The sequence below is a fragment of the Giraffa tippelskirchi genome, chromosome 9 (assembly GCF_054371585.1).
Source record: "Giraffa tippelskirchi isolate mGirTip1 chromosome 9, T2T-mGirTip1v1.2.pri, whole genome shotgun sequence".
NCBI classification, from domain to species: Eukaryota; Metazoa; Chordata; class Mammalia; order Artiodactyla; family Giraffidae; genus Giraffa; species Giraffa tippelskirchi.
Window position 1 is genome coordinate 152,171,334 of NC_137283.1, and position 12,287 is coordinate 152,183,620.

Here is a 12,287-nt window from a genome sequence, read left to right on the forward strand (position 1 = left end):
AACACTGTTTATGTTTTTGACTTACAGGCTCCCAACCCCTCTGATAACATTTAGCTCTCTGATTAGCCTCAGTCATCCTGATCTCCCTTTTGCCCTTTCCCCATCCTTTTGCACATTGAAAACACTTTTTGGTAACAAGCTGTAGAAATCCATGAGTTTCAAAACCAAGTGTTCGAGAGCTGGTAGCGAAAGGTGAGTGTTAGCTGCATCATTTTTGTTTTATCTCAAGCTTGGTGATACCACCTTTGCAAAGTCAGTTTCCCTTGGGATGCTTCCATCTTCATAGACGCAGGGGCGAGTGAAAGCCAGAAGTCCCAAGGAATCCTGTCACCCTTGGATTACCAACGTTGCTAACTGCAGACAGGGATTTATCTGTGATAGATCATATTGATGTCCTGTTTCCTCAAACCTTCTTTGCAAATCCAGGCATTTGTGCTTTACAAGGCTATCAAGAGGATACAATGCACCCAAGTCTTTCCTTGTAATTACTCAAATGTTAGCATTGGTAAGTGGGGCTTAGTGATTATAGGAATATAAAAATCTGCTGGGTTGCCATCTCATGTTTGTGAGCAGAGGACATATTTCCTATCTTGCATCCATTTAAAAAGAGTTATTGCTTGATTTACTCCTTGATGACAGGCCATGATATCTTGATTCTGGTAGTTTGTAACTTTCCTGGTAGTCATATGCTCGAAGGCTAATTTTATCCTTGCCATACTTAGCCTACCCACAATTTCCAGTTCTTCCCCCATAGACTGCAGGAGTGAGTTCCAAACACTTAATGCAGCCATCTCTTTCTGTGAAAACCAAGAAATAAAGCTTATTGTAAGGTATTAATAGAGAACCCAGTAATCTCTCTTAGTGTGTGTGGGTGTGTGTGTGTTTATGTGTGTTTTACAAGAGGAGAGTTAAAGATAATAAGAATGCCTGTGAAAGTCATCAGGAAATGGAGAAAACTCATTTTCCATTCTAGCACCTAATCCTTTGGTGTGTTTTGGCACCAGAAAACACAAAATATGTCCTCTGTGTCAACTAGGAATGCGCCTCCTCATTGAGTCCTGTTTGAGCGCTCACCCTGGAAAAATAGAGACCAAAAACAGAAGCAAAAGCTTCAAGATATGTCATTCCTTGTGGGATCTCTTTGTCTTCGCACGAGTAAAGTTTACTATCGCTGGAAGACAGATGTGATGTTAGAGGAAACAATGTGAATTGCCAGTTCAGTAAGACCATCCAGTTTCCAGAGCACTGTCTAATTCTGTTTTGCTGGCGCCATCCGTGCTAACAAATTCTGAGAAATATTTGTGGATTTCTCATGGAAGCCAAAGCACTCTCTTTCAATTCCTATTCACTCTCAGAGAAAAAAAACAAAAAAACAAAAACTATTCATCCATTTAAAAAGCAGAGTTTAATCCGACAAGCTGAATATTCTCTCTACCAAGCGTCTGGCCAGAAGGTTGTTGATCTGGCTCTTTCCATCACTCCTGCATCAAGAGGCTTTGCCTGTAGGAAATAATATTGGACAACAGAAAGTTCTTTGACTTGTAGGCATGGAATAGGAATAAGTTCTCTCCCTTAAGAGAAAAACAGGTTGCTGCCCTGGGAGACGATATTTTGCTTCTTCTACTAAATAGCTGACTGTTTTCAGACCATAAATTCATTTTAAATAGAAAAACAAGTCATTTTCTAGAAGCAAGAACACGCTGGAGTTATTTATTGTCAATATTTCAGAAAACAAAGCATGCAAATAAAAACATGCAAATGAAACAATGCTTCCAGCAATGCTTTTACTGGACTTTTTTTTTTTATTATTGGCTTTTTAAAATTTTGTTCCTGTGTAAAACTTGATGTAAATTCTTTGCAGATTTTTTTTTTTAACTTGGAACAGTGAAAAAATAAAGTTCTGGAATAAGCTGATAAATTCAGAATGTAATTTGTTTAAAGGTTTCTTGGGTATAAAAAGGAGGACCTCCCTTTATACTTCCATTTTAGATTTCTCTTCTCTGAAAAATGTGTGCTTTACTGAAGGGGAATGTGGTAGTAGCAGAGGCAGCAAGGGGGTGGGGATGGCGGAGTGGTCGACCCACAGCAAAGTGAGCCCTGGGTTAGGGTTTTGGTTACTCCAGTGGCTTTGCTGGATTCCCTCATAACTTCCAGGGGTGCAGTGGTTTGCATGCCTGTTTGGTCCACTCAAATCTCAAGGACTTAGTTCAAAACTTTTTTTTTGCTCTACCTTGTAGAATTGGATGAAGAAAGAAAGGAAGACAGCATTTATGTAACTTCTTTAATCTGTGCAGTAGTGTGTTGGGTTATCTTTTATACTGTATTTTATTCGTTATATGAGAGTACAGGGAGCAAAGGGTTTTACCAGTTTATATTCTGGCTCTGTATCCATTGATTCTTTCCAGTTATGAGTCCTTCATTACTCAACAGCAGATGCCACCAGGATGACTTGTAAAAGTCTTTGGTGTAGCCTTCTGACAAACCCTGGAAATATGAAACTGTAAACCACAGAGAGAAAAATTGAGGCCAAAAGAAGAGAGAAATTAGAAAGGAATCAAAATATCTATTGGACTAAGTCTCAGTTGCATTATACACTTTAAAGTGGGTCAATTATGTGATATGTGAATTATATCTCAATAAAAATATTAAACACCCACACATATTGGAGTTTTAGAAAAAATCAATTTGACCAACAAGACCTTCAATCATGAAAGCACATGTAGGGGTTCTACTGGAGAAAGGTGAAAAATAAAATATTCAAATCATGATTTCTCCTTAAAAACAAAAGCAGTTGAGCAGAACAGTGTTATAAGCCTGCTAAGCCACAAGTCTTTAATTCCTCAAGAGGAATAAACCTATAAGTAGTAAAAATCCATTTAATATAAAATTACTCCAGAGGAAAAGGCATAATTCCAACCAAAGAATTAATCCTGTGTCAGAGGCTTGATTTGACTTTTCTTACGTGTTTACCTACCACATTACATTTGTATTTGCCATATGTTGTTAACAATTAAGCATTGCTAATTGATCTAAAATGTAATCAGCATAATGTTTTTGACAGTTTAATTCTAAAATATCTTGATGTTATTTAAGTCACACGTGCTCCATAGAGATAATCATGTAATCCCCCTCTCATATATGTTTTAATCTCAGCTGCTTTTCTATAGTTGGCGTTGGAAAGATCCTCATTTATTTGAATGAGTGCAGTTAAAATCCAGTGATAAAAGGAGGTGATAACACAGCTTCAACTCTGTGTTAGTTAGGAGTCAGTTTAAGTCAACTCAGTAGATATTTGTTGAGTTTGACCATATCTCTAGGGTTCTGTCTGATACTGGAGGGTATGGAAAAAATGTGTAAGAGGCAGATCTGGCCTCAGGGAATTCAGTGTCTAGTGGAGGAGTGATATTGGTGTACAAATAAATACAAGCAAAAGCAAGACATTGTAAGCAAACCTCCACCACATCCCACATCATCCCTGTCTAGTTTATCCTCCTTCATCACTTTCTCTTTTCAACTGAGATATAATTGACATAACATTGCATTGTACAGCATATGTATACAACATATGATTTGATATATGTATATATTATAAAATGTTCACCATAATAAGTCTAGTTAACATTCCATCACCACAAATAGTTATAAATTTTTTCCTATAATGAGAAATTTTAAGGTCTACTCCCTTACCAACTTTCAACTATATAATAAAGTTTTATTAACTATAGGCACCATGCTGTACATCGCTGTGCTTAGTCACTCAATAGTGTCTGACTCTCTGTGACCCCATGTACTGTAGCCCACCAGGCTCCTCTGTCCATAAGATTCTCCAGGCAAGAATACTGGAGTGGGTTGCTATGCACTCCCCAGGGAATCTTTCCAACCGAGGGATGGAACCCAGGTCTCTCATACTGCAGGTGGATTCTTTAACATCTGAACCACCAGGGAAGCTCAGGGATGGAATGCTGTACATTACCATCCCCAGAACTTATTTATCTTATAACTAAAAGTTTGTACCTTTTGACTGTCTTCACTCAATTTGCCCACTCCCCGCTTCTGGCAAACACCAATTTGTTCTCTATATCGTTAAGCTTGGTGGATTTTTTTTTTAATAAGATGCCACTGTGATGTGTCTCTCACTATCTGACTTATTTCATTTAGCATAATGCCCTCAAAGTCCATGCATGTTATCACAAATGGTGGGATTGGATTTCCTCCTTTTTATGGCTGAATAATATTTCATTATATATATACATGTAACTTCCCTGGTGGCTCAGATGGTAAAGCGTCTGCCTACAATGCAGGAGACCCAGGTTTGATCCCTGGGTGGGGAAGATCCTCTGGAGAAGGAAATGGCAACATACTTCCAGTACTCTTGCCTGAAAAATCCCATGGACAGAGGAGCCTGGTAGGCTACAGTCCATGGGGTTGCAAAGAGTCAGACACAACTGAGCGACTTCACACACACACACATATATATACGTATACTCTTTCTTTATCTATTCATCCATTGTTGGACACTTAGATTACTTCCGTATCTTGACTATTATAAATAATGCTACAATGAACATGGAGGTGCAAATATCTTTTCAAAGTAGTGTTTTCATTTTCTTTGGATAAATGCCCAGAAGAGGAATTTGTTGATCATATGGCAGTTCCATTTTTAAACTTTTGAGGAAACTCCATCCTGTGTTCCATAGTGGCTGCACCAATTTACATTCTCGCTAAAGTGCACAAAAGGGTTCTCTTTTCTCCATAGCCTCACCAATGCTTGTTATTTCTTCTCTTTTTGATAATAGCCATTCTGACAGGTGTGAGATGATATCTCCAGGTTTTGATTTGTGTTTCCCTGATGATTCATGGTGTTTGAGCACCTTTTCGTATACTTGTTGGCCATCAGTATATCTTCTTTGAGAAAAATGTCTATTTGGATCTTCTGCCTGTTTTTTAATCAGATTTTTTTTTACTATTGAGTTGTACGAGTTGTTTACACATTTTGGATATAAACTCCATATCAGATACATGATATGCAAATATTTTCTGCTATTTGGTATGTTGCTTTCTCATTTTGTTAATGGTTTTCATTGCTATAAAAAAGCTTTTTAGTTTGGCATAGTCTCTCTTGTTTAGTTTTGCTTTTGCCACCTTTGCTCTGGTGTCAAATCCAAAAAAAAATATTGCCAATACCAATATCAAGGAGCCGACCACCTATGTTTGTACTTTCAGGTCTTATGTTCAAGTCTTTAATCTGTTTTGAGTTAATTTTTGTGTATGGTATAAGATAGTGGTCCAGTTTAATTCTTTAGCATGTGGTAGTTTAGTTTCTTAACACCATTGGTTACAGAGTGTCCTTTTCCTATTGTATATTGTTGGCTCCTTTGTCAATTAATTGACCACATATGTGTGGGTTTATTTCTGTGCTGTCTACTCTGTTCCCTTGAACTATGTGTCTGTTTTTATGCCAATACCATACTGTCTTGATTACTATGGGTTTATAATATAGTTTTAAATCAGGGAACACGATGCCTCCAACTTTGTTCTTTCTCAAGATTGTTTTGGCTGCTTGGGGTTTTTTGTGGTTCAGTACAAATTTTTGGACTATTTGTTCTCTTTCTGTGAAAAATGCCATTGAAACTTTTAGGGATTTCATTGAATCTGTGGATTGCTGTAGGTATTATGGACACTTTAACAGTATTAATTATTCCAATCCATGAGCATGGATACGTTTCTACTTATTTGTATCTTCTTCAGTTTTATTCATCAATGTCATAATTTTCAGTCCTTCACTTCCTTGGCTAAATTTAGTCATAGATATTGTATTGTTTTTGTTGCAGTTGTAAATGTGATTATTTTCTTAATATCGCTTTCTAAATAGTTTCTTATTAGCATATAGGTCAATATACAAGCTCAACTGATATATTGAATTTGAAGATTGCAACTGTACAGAATTCATTTATTCTAACAGTTTTTTGGTCTTTAGGGTTTTCTAAACATAATATCAGACTTCCCTGATGGCTCAAATGGTGAAGAATCTGCCTACAGTGTGGGAGACCTGGGTTCAATCCCTGGGTCAGGGAGATCTCCTGGAGAAGGAAATGGCTACCCACTCCAGTATCATATAATCTGAAAATAGTGTTAGTTTTACTTCTTCCTTCCTGATGTGGATACTTTTTATTTCTTTTCCTTGCCTAATTGCTCTGGCAAGGCCTTCCAATACTATGTTGTATAAAAGTGATGAAAGCATCCTTTTCTTATTGCTGATCTTAGAGGAAAAGCTTTCAACTTTTCACCATTGAATATGATGTTAGCTGTGGGCTTATCATAGATGGCCTTTACTATGTTGAGATACTGCACCTACCTTGTTGAGAGTTTTAATCATAAATATTGAATTTTATCAAAAGCTTTTCCTGCATTTATTGAGACAATCATGTAATTTGTGTCCTTCATTTTGTTAAAGTGGTGTATTATACTGATTGATTTACAAATGTTGAACCGTTCTTGCATCCCTGGAATAAATCTCACTTGATCATGGTATATGATTCTTATAATGTGTTGTTGAACTTGGTTTGCTAATATTTTGTTGAGGACTTTTGCATCACTGCTCATCAAAGATACTAGCCTATAATTTTCTTTTCTTGAGTGTCTTTGGTTTTGGCACCAGAGTGAAACTGGTCTTATAAAGTAAATTTGGAATTATTCCCTCTTCTTATATTTTTTGAAAGAGTTTGTGAGAATTTGGTATTAATCTATCTTTAAATGCTTGGTAGAATTCACCAGTGAAGTCATCTGGTCCCATCCCTCTGTTGGGATGTTTTTGATTACTGATTTACTCTCCTTAGTAGTAATTAATTTGCTCAGATTTACTATTTCTTCATGATTCAAGTTTGGTATGTTGTATACTTCTAGGAGTTTATCCATTTCATCCAGATTGTCCAATTTGTTGGCATGTAATTGTCCACAATAATTTCTTATGATTCTTTGTTTATCTGTTGTATCAGTTGTACCTCTATCAATTTCTAACAGCTATGGATTCTAAGGGGAAAATCAAACCCTGATTTACACTTACATTTATAAACTGATTCATTCTTGACATTTCCATGCCATCATAACTCTACTCATTTTACATTTATCTTGCCTAAAAATGCATGCTAATATAGATAGGTCTAAAAGATCATTCCATATGTTGCTCCTTTGGGACTGGCAGGAGGGCAGCATGTGGTTTTAGCAGAGATTTGTCAAGTCTCTGTGCTCGATAACCACAATTTACACATTTTTGAAATATTACTTATGACAAGGTATTAATACTGCTTGGATATTTTTCTATAATTGCAGCTTTTAATTTTACGACTGGCTAGGTTTTAGAATTTCACCTCAAAGCAAATGAAGTTAGTATGCCTATTTCCAGTTCTTAAACTTGTAATTGTTTTTATCATTAGTGTCGTGGTTATATGCCTTTCAGTTCAGTTCAGTCGCTCAGTCGTGTCTGACTCTTTGCAACCCCATGAACCTCAGCACGCCAGGTCTCCCTGTCCATCACTAACTCCCGGAGTCTACCCAAACTCATGTCCATTGAGTCAGTGATGCCATCCAACCATCTCATCCTCTGTCGTCCCCTTCTCCTCCTGCCTTCAATCTTTCCCAACATCAGGGTCTTTTCAAATGAGTCAGCTCTTCGCATCAGGTGGCCAAAATATTGGAGTTTCAGCTTCAACATCAGTTCTTCCAATGAACACCTAGGACTGATTTGTTTTAAGATGGACTGGTTGGATCCCCTTGCAGTCCAAGGGACTCTCAAGAGTCTTATCCAACACCACAGTTCAAAAGCATCAATTGTTTTGCACTCAGCTTTCTTTATAGTCCAACTCTCACATCCATACATGACTACTGGAAAAACCATAGCCTTGATATGCCCTTATGATCTATAATTGAGTTCCAGTCTCTTCTTTGGTATTATTGACTTCTTCCTATGGGCTCCTAATCCGAAGATTAAGGATCATATTTCTCTTGTGATTCTTCAAGAAACACTTCTAAGTCATTTTATATTCTTATTCATTATTTTACCTGTGTTTTTATTTTATCAAACACAAGAGAGATGAAAAGGTCACTGTCAGTATTTTCTTTGGTCTTATGCCACAGCAGAAAATAAGTTGCTTGTATATTAACCTGCTATATATTGTGGGCTTCCCTGGTGGTTCAGATGGTAAAAAAATCTGCCTGCAATGCAGGAGACCCTAGTACAACCCCTGGGTTGGGAAGTTCCCCTGAAGGGAATCCCTACATCCATTCCAGTCTTCTTTCTTGGAGAATCCCATGAACAGAGAAGCCTGATGGGCTACAGTCCATGGGATCGCAAAGAGTCGGACATGACTGGTGACAAACACGCCAGCAATATCAACCACTCTCCACTGGCACAGATTTTTAAGATCCATCATGACTTCATCTTTGGAAAATATGATGCCGTGGACAAGTTATGATAATAAGGAAAGGTTACTCATATCCCTGATAAGAAAGGGGCTTCTTCTGTATCTCCAGGTTTGATAGGACAAACTTAATACTGTCTGAAGTTGAGCCTGTGCTGGGTCCCTCTTAGCCTTTGAAGAGAGCAGAGCCTGAGGGAGAGCTTAATTTAGTGTGGGTATGGCGGGAAGATCGGAGGATGAAGAAAGTTTCAAGATATATGGTCCTAGGAATTGAAAGGATGGCAATGCTGTTGATAGAAGACAGAAAAAGAATAGGTATTGGAGAAATCTGATGAATTTTTCCTTATACATGTTGGACTTAAGGTACAGGGAGGGTATACTGAAGGCTGTGTCCTGCAGAAAGTTGGAGCTCAGAAGAGAGATGGAGATTAAAAGCTGGAGATAAAAGATTTGAATCATCTCCTGAGTTGAAAGTGTAGAATGCATGAGACAAGTAGGCAAAATATTGGAGAAAGTAGTATCCAAAAGGTTGAGGAAAGACTTCTTAAAATGCTCTGCTTTAAGAGTTATAAGCAGAAAAGAATCTTAGCCTGGGGTTTGAAGCAGAGTTGTTTTAGAGGTAGGAGCCCAAAGTCTCTGATTCCAAGGGAAGGATGGCTTTCCAAAAAGGTTTTTAAATTTATTGCATTGAGTTGGACAAAGTAGTTTCTGATGATTTAGAAAATTTTTTTTCTCTAGGTTAATGGTTACTTCCACCTTATAATTTATTTTGTGTATTCATCTTTTTTTAGTACTTAGGTCAGCTAGTGGTTTCCCCATTTTGTCAATTCTTTTCCCCTTATTTTTTTTTTATTAGTTCTACTGGTTTTCTACTTTCTAATGCAGTTATATTTTTAGATTTATTGAGACCTTCCTTTTGCTTCCAGTCAGTTAACCTTGTAATTCTTTCTCTAGATTTTTGAGTTGTTGTTTAACTCATTTATTTTCATTTCATAATATAAGTAATTAATGCAAAGAATTTTCTCAGAGCTCTAGTTTTGCTTTAATTACATATAGATTCTGATATACTTGCTCACATTTTCCTCAAGTAACTTTTAAATAATTGCTTCTTAGTTTTTTTGTGTGAAATGCTGTTGTCAAGAAGTTGGGTGGCAGTCTGACTTACTTTCCTTTGTTAGTGATTTGGACTTTTATCTGAATGCTTAGATAAAGTTTGTTTTTTCATAGACTTAAATTTCAATAGTATTTATTAAGATAAATTTATTAAATTTTATTAAGATACGGCCTCTTAATGGTCTCTATGTTGACCATTTTAAGTTACTTATCCCAGGTACATGGTATGTCTTTTTGAATACATTGAAATCTTTTACTTCTCGACTCTTGATTTATAGCTTTGAGTAACTTTTGCTATATTGCTTTGGTTTGCTTCTTCAGGGGCTCATTTATGCATACAATGCGGATCCTTTACTGTGCTCTATAATTAAGACTTTATTCTAAATCTTTTTATTCTTTTTTTTTTACTCTTTATCTTTCCATCCTTTATTCCCCTCACTGTGCTGTCCATGGTGTCTATTTGCTGTTATACCCTCCTTAATTTAGTCTATCTTTCTCAATGTTTTTCTTTTATTTTAAAATTTATTTCCAAAATGTCTCAGTTCTTGTTTATTTTTTTTCCTGTTGCCTGATCCTATCATTTCTGCATTTCTGTTTCTGAAATGTGCAACTCTTCCAAAGCTTTGATTATCATCTCTAATAACCTATTCTTAAAGATTAGGCTATAGTTTTCATCTGCTTTGTGGATAGCAGTACCTAAATGTGCTGAATTGTCAAAGCAGACCCCAATGAATCGTAGATCTCAATCACACCAAGTTTTTACTAACAACTAGCAAGGATATATGTTAAAAATGGGCATTAAACAAACATATCATCATCCTTCATTAGAAGGACTCTGAACCATCAGATGGAGCTTTCAAAAGACCCTTTTTCTTTTCTGAAATGTGTTTTGAATTTTGGAGCAATAAATGATTGCTATATGTGTGGTAGAAGTTCACTCAGGAGAAGTCATTTAGATTTCAAATTACTCAATTTTTATATTTTGTTAGGCAGATAGAAAGCTCATGAGATTAACTTCTATTCTCTAGCAGTTGTCTCCCATAAAATTGAAAATTCCAGGTTTTTTGTTTAACCATGAGAAATTTAGACAGACTTGATTTATCTGGTTTAAAACATTCCTAGATAAGAACTTCCCTTGCTATCTTTCTGGTATTCAATCTCATCAGAATGTTTACAAGAAGGTTTAGTTCAGTTCAGTCACTCAGTCACGTCCAACTCTTTGTTACTCCATGGACTGCAGCATGCCAGTCTTCCCTGTCCACCAGCAACTCCCAGAGCTTGCTCAAACTCATGTCCGTTGAGTCAGTGATGCCATCCAACCATCTCATCCTCTGTCGTCCCCTTCTCCTCCTGCCTTCAATCTTTCCTAGCATCAGCGTCTTTTCTAATGAGCCAGTTCTTCATATCAGGGGCCAAAGGATTGCAGCTTCAGCTTCAGCTTCAGCATCAGTCCTTCCAATGAATATTCAGGACTGATTTCCTTTAGGATTGACTGATTTGACCTCCTTGGAGTCCAAGGTACTCTCAAAAGTCTTCTCCAACACCACAGTTTAGTTAATCAATGTGAAAAACCCAAGTCTATTTCCGTATACCAGCAATAAATATGAAATATAATTATATACACATTTCATATAATTATATATACTTTTTACAGGAATAACAGGATGCTTTATGTATTTTGGAATAAATTTAATTGAGGGATTTCAGGAGTTTTGTAGACATAATTAGAAAATTCTGTTGAAATATACTGAAAACATAAAGCATTAAAACAAAAAATATACCATGTTTATGGCTAGGAAGATCCATTATTGAAAATATACCAGTTCTCCACAAACTGATTTATTAATTCAGTGAATTTATAATCAAAATCTCAAGTTAGTTCTAAAATTTATATGGTAGAGGTCAAAGACTGAATGTATCTGAAGACTGAATTAAGGTGGGGGAGATTGGGTTAAAAATTATAATAATTAAATTACGAAGTCATAAAGCTGTTATAATTAAGACAGTGTGGTACTGGCATGAAAATAAGCACACTGACTAATGAAATAGAAAAGGGTGTTCAGAAATTGACATTTATGAAAAATTGACATCGGATAGAGCATTGAGATTGGGAGGGAAAGCAAGAAAGCATTAATTGTTCTGAGACAACTGGTCATTTACACAGGAAAATAAAAGAAAGAAATCTGATTTGATTTCATAGCATGTGATAAAAGTAATTCCAGATGAATGAAGGATTTAATTGAGAGATAAAATTTAAAGTTTTCTAGGAAAATGTAGGAAAATATCTATCTCAGATTTGAGAATGAATTTGAGAACTCAAGGACAGTACTTTTTGTGCTCTGTCTAAGCAGAGCACAAAAAGTACTAATGCTGGAAGAAATATTGCAAAAGTTGATCTCTCTAAAATGAGCAACTTTATAAAGAAAATAAAAACAAGGTGCATTGCTGGAGAAATGGGTATTTATTTTTTCATTACGTTTTACAAAACATATATGATCAAAATTCTGTTGTATGAATCAAATATTAGCCTGAAAATGAAGTCAGGACACAGAGAACAACCTAAATAGCCCAGAATGAGCACCCCTTTACATCCATCATCAGCTCAGTCAGGAACCTGCACCACTCTTAAGTTTTCTGAAATGTGAAATGGAAATACTTGTGAAGGGCCCTCACAGATGGATTTAGAAATGTATGTTCAGCAAATGGAATTGAAATGTTTTAGTAAGAGTCATGGGCTCAATCCTTGAAATAGATGAT

At 36.2% G+C, this 12,287-nt stretch overlaps 1 protein-coding gene and 1 non-coding gene across 10 annotated transcripts in view; both read left to right on the top strand.

Moving 5' to 3' along the window:
• ESR1 (estrogen receptor 1) overlaps positions 1–12,287 on the top strand; it is a 391,695-nt gene that overhangs the window by 318,235 nt on the left and 61,173 nt on the right. The gene's annotated exons all lie outside the window — the stretch shown is intronic.
• Positions 4,260–4,331, top strand: TRNAC-ACA (transfer RNA cysteine (anticodon ACA)). The gene has a single exon. It is a non-coding gene; the product is annotated as a tRNA-Cys (tRNA).